Genomic DNA, 4,857 nt, shown 5'->3' with positions numbered 1-4,857 from the left:
ATATATGTGTGTGTGTGTGATGTTTCATATGCTATTGTATTTCTAACTCCCTCCCAAAAAACTTCTTGTTCATTCCCTTCCTATGGACTAGATTCACCATCTACTTGAAATATAACACAAAAAGCTAATGCTGTAAAATATTTCATCTGTGCAAGAGTTCCCAATTTTCTATGAAAGAAAACTTCAAGCAAACTGAAATCTTTCCTGGCTCCTTAGATGACAGGTGAAATACCTGACTTAGGATAATTTCCCACTAGGTTTTGTGTAAAATATTTTTACCAGACTTAAAAAAAATGAGAAGTTAAAATAATTGACACCCAATAGTCTCAAAATGTTGCCAGAAATTGTGCTGCACCCCCCAAAAGTAATTTAAAATTGATCAGACAGCCTAAAGAGAAACATAGCAATCGAACCAAACCAAAAATGAAAAAAAAAAGCATAAAACTCATCTGAAATAAGAGAAATATGTCTCTAATTGTGCAGGTTGTGATTATTTGTAAGTATATCTTAATATCTAGAAACTTGTGAATATAATGTTTTCCCATCAAAACATTCTACACAAAAGTGAAATTTAAAATCATTGTTGAAAATGCCGTCGTTTGTCATGTGTAATGTGCACCCACATTTTGGGTCTAAACTATTGGGAAAAACATCTTTCATTTTAATTTTTTAATACATTGATTTATTTCTTTGTATTTAGATACTTGTTTTTTTGTATTATAAAGGAATTTGAGCATTTATTTTTGAACATAGTATGGTATAAGAAATTTTATGTAACAGATAATCACCAAACACAAGAACAGATACAAGTTATTTCAAGTACTACCCACATATAATGCACATCCTTATTTTTCTCTCAAAAATTTGGGGAAAAAAGTACATACTATACCCAGCAAAATACAGTAAGTAATACATGGTCTTACCACTTAACGCTGTGTTAGAATATTGATGGATAAGGAGCAAGACTGCACTGATGGATACAGATGGGGCTGTGGATCTCACCTAACCAACATCGTTACCAACCGTTGTATAATAGTGCCCTGGGATGCAAAGGTAAACTGACCCAGGGGTGGGTTGCACATGCTCACCAATAGCAGCTAAAAGTTCCTATGCCAAGAAAATTCGATTAACCTACCTTTTCTAATGTTACCTAATGCTGTCTATATTCCAATTTATGAGTTTCTATTCTTCATGTTTGTATATTTCTTTCATTATCTGCTTTCATTTCTTTCATTAACTACTCCATTGTCTACAGATAGGTGATATTTCATTTATTTTGATCTAATTTGCTACTATATTTGGGATATGTTAAACAATCAAAAACCATCGATTCCGTGAGGAAGTTTTTCTACCACAATCACAGTCTTCAATCACCATTTCATGTTACTGTCTCCTGAAGGAAAACACTTCCTCTAGGTAATTTGATAGTCAAAGCTATGACATGAGGTCAAAGTTCCTTGGCTTCATGTAATATGTTAGAAGGCAGATCAAAGAGTTAGGCTACCTTTTCAAGTTAGCATTACAACTGAGTTTCCAAACCAAAATAAATGTTAGTTGATTTCTAATGGGCTTCTTTCTACCACTTTACTAGACATAAAATGGACAGCACAGTATTAAGATTGTTGTCTTTCTGACTGTTTTACACAATGAATAATGTGATATTATCAGTACAGTACTGAGACTAAGTAAGGGTAGATATGCAAAACTAACCTAAATCTGTTATCCTGATGAGTTTATAGAGTTTCTAATATTAGCTCAGATGTTTGTCTCTTGTAATTATATAATTCTCAATAATGCACTTTAATGTACTATCACCAGAAACTGTATGAGTCTCTGAGGGAGGAGTCCCTCTAATTTCCACATTACCTCAGGAAATAAGTAGGGGTAGAAATTTAAGAATATGCCTTTATACAACAGGACCATTAGAGAGAAGAGTATGGATTTGTCACTGAGCCATGTCAAGGCACCACAGCATTTAGGTCATGGCATTTTTGTTTTAATTCTACTGTGCAGTAAACACTTTGCATTCTCTATCAGTGTTTTTCAGGATTCCAAAACAAAACCAGGAATCTGTTTCTTCATAGATTTCCTCAGCTTAAATTCTCTGGTACTTTCTCCCCAAGTAAAACATCCTCTTGCTGTCTTATCCAGACTTTTCTACCAGGCCTAAAAAACCACGTTTTTTCTATCCACAAGCCCTTGTGATCATTTAGAAAACTCCATTAACTCTCTCTGATTTATAATCCTGTCATCTCTCCCCAACCAAATCCTTTTACTCGTTGTTTCCTATTGGTATATGATCTATTTCATGAGGAATTTCTCTGATTCTACTTCTATGAAGACTAACTTTCTACAATTTTTCACAATTGTCACTTTCTCTAAGAGCTTCACAAGATAGCTAAAAGTTCCTTCTAGTATTTTAATGCATCTTACCATGAAAAGACTCTAGAACCCTGAGGATAAGTTTGTGTTTTATGCCTTTTCTCTCAAGAACCTTATATAGGATTTGAAATTAGAAATCACAAATACGTATTGTTTCAGTGAATTAATTGAATGTTTCCTTTCCCTAAAGAGAGTATTGTGGCTACTTAGAGTGAAGGACTTGACGTAACCCATGGTTGGCAACCTGTCGCACTAAGGTTAGGGCATGGGCAATAGAGCCAGACTCCCTAAGTTTAAATTCTGTCTCTGCTGCTACCAGCTCTGTTTCTCAAGTTAATTAATCTTTTCATGCTGTTTCTTTATTTCTAAAGTGGAAAATATTGGTGCTTATTTCATAGAGTAATTATAGAAAGAAAATAAATCAGTATATACATTGAATTTTTTAAATATCTGGTATTATGATTTTTAATGAATGAATACATAAGCAATATAGAATATTGTTCTCTTTTTCTGTAGTATATTAATCTCAGCTGTAATTTGTTTGGGAAACTCCTAACTCATTTATCAAGGTTAAAATCAAATATGCTCTGGTATCTATTTTCTTTGCTGTTCAATACTGTGTCTACTAAGTACATTAGATTCTTCACATCTCAATTAATTAAAATTAAATTTGAGCTCTGGCTGGTGTAGCTCAGTGGACTGAGCACAGGCCTGTGAAGCAAAGGGTTGCTGGTTCAATTCCAAGTCACGACACATGCCTGGGTTGCAGGTCAGTTCCCAGCAGGGGACGCACAAGAGGCAACCATACATTAATATTTCTCTCCTTCTCTCCTTCCCTTCGCCTCTAAAGATAAATAAATAAAATGTTTTAAAAATTAAATTTGATTAAAATTTAGTTCTTCAGATGTATTAACCACATTTCAATTATTTCATAGCCACATGAAGCCAGCAACTACCATACTGTATAAGACTAATTATAGAGCATTTTTCAACACAACAAAAAATTATATTAATGCTTTAAGGCAAACTGGAAATTCAGAGAATTTATATAGTTGTCTATATGATGTTTTATTTTATTATGTTTATATACATACATATATATATCCATTCATATATATATTTAAAGGTCATTACATGCACATATATGTATACATATTTTCCATTATATTTATAGACATATCTATCTAAGGGGTATATATTTATTTGTATGTATACATCTAAATCTATATCTTTTATACTTGGTTTTGTTTTCCTCAGGGTAATTGAAAGTATAATTAATTTTGTATAAAATATCTTATTAATTTTGTGTTTCTGTGTTCTGTAGAGTTCATGATGCATAGGAAAAACACCTCAAAATAACTGCAAAGTAGGTAAATGAGTTAGTAAACAAATAGTCAATATTTTCAATTAAAATAGCAATGTTTTCTTTGAATAATGTCAGTGAGTAAAACAAATGCATAACATGCAGCAATTGATACAATGGCATGGCATTTGTACATTGTCCTAACAGCATATGCAGGAGTATATATAAAAAGTTTTAAACTTATGCTTTGCAAAAGCATAATCAATACTATGTTGCAACTTTCTGCTTTACATACAGATAAGTAAAATTCAGCTCATAGAACAACCTCTAACTATGTGGTTCATTCTTTGCAACTATAATTCCTTTTAAAGCTTGAACCTGAGAACATCTAAATAGTTTCAAATTTGGGTAATGTTATTTGGCACTTGACCTGCGCTGACAGTATCTAATCAGTCAGTGCAATGCTGGCTTCACTAGAGAAACCCAGGAAGGAATTATCTATGCAGTCAGACCTAGCACAGCAGGATAAAATTATAGGGAGAAGAGTTCGTGAGCATGTGAAGGCTTCACTTTCCTCCCTGCGTAGAAACAGTGGTCCAAGCCATTCTGATACAGGGTGCAGCCAAGGGGGGGGCCCAGAAAAGATTTGGAATGGTGTCCAGAACTCAAAGTGTACAGGAATATTGGAGGAAATATTAAGATATCCACACCGCCCCCCCCCCCAAGGTGGCAGTTGGGGGAAGGGACGAATGGAGCAGGGCCATTGAGAGCTGTTTTGCATAGCAACAGTTTTGCAGCTAACCTCTGGAATGGTATTTAACATATCTATAACCTTTAACTGGTTTCATAGATATGTTAAAGAGCTGTGGCCAAGTTTTGGGCCAGGGAGAAGTGAGTGGCTGCTACCCAGGCTGGAATTGGATGGCTGCTTCTCTGAGAGAGTGCCTGCGAGAGAGGCATGCGGCTTTAGCAGAGTGAAGACCCCCTCTTGGCCAGGTGAGGGGGAGAGCCACCCTGTTTTGGAAAGATGTAGACCCCTGTAGCCATTAGGAGGGAGAGCCATGCGGTTTCAGCAGAGTGCAGACCCCCTCTTGGCCAGGTGAAAGGGAAAACCACGCAGCTTTGCCAGAATGGAGATCCCTGCGGCCAGGTGAAGAAGAAAGACGCGCTTT

This window comes from Sturnira hondurensis, unplaced genomic scaffold (genome assembly GCF_014824575.4).
Source record: "Sturnira hondurensis isolate 20B ecotype Veracruz unplaced genomic scaffold, ASM1482457v3 Scaffold0002039, whole genome shotgun sequence".
Taxonomy (NCBI): domain Eukaryota; kingdom Metazoa; phylum Chordata; class Mammalia; order Chiroptera; family Phyllostomidae; genus Sturnira; species Sturnira hondurensis.
The sequence above is the reverse complement of the archived record's forward strand: the minus strand, read 5'-3'. Positions refer to the sequence as shown.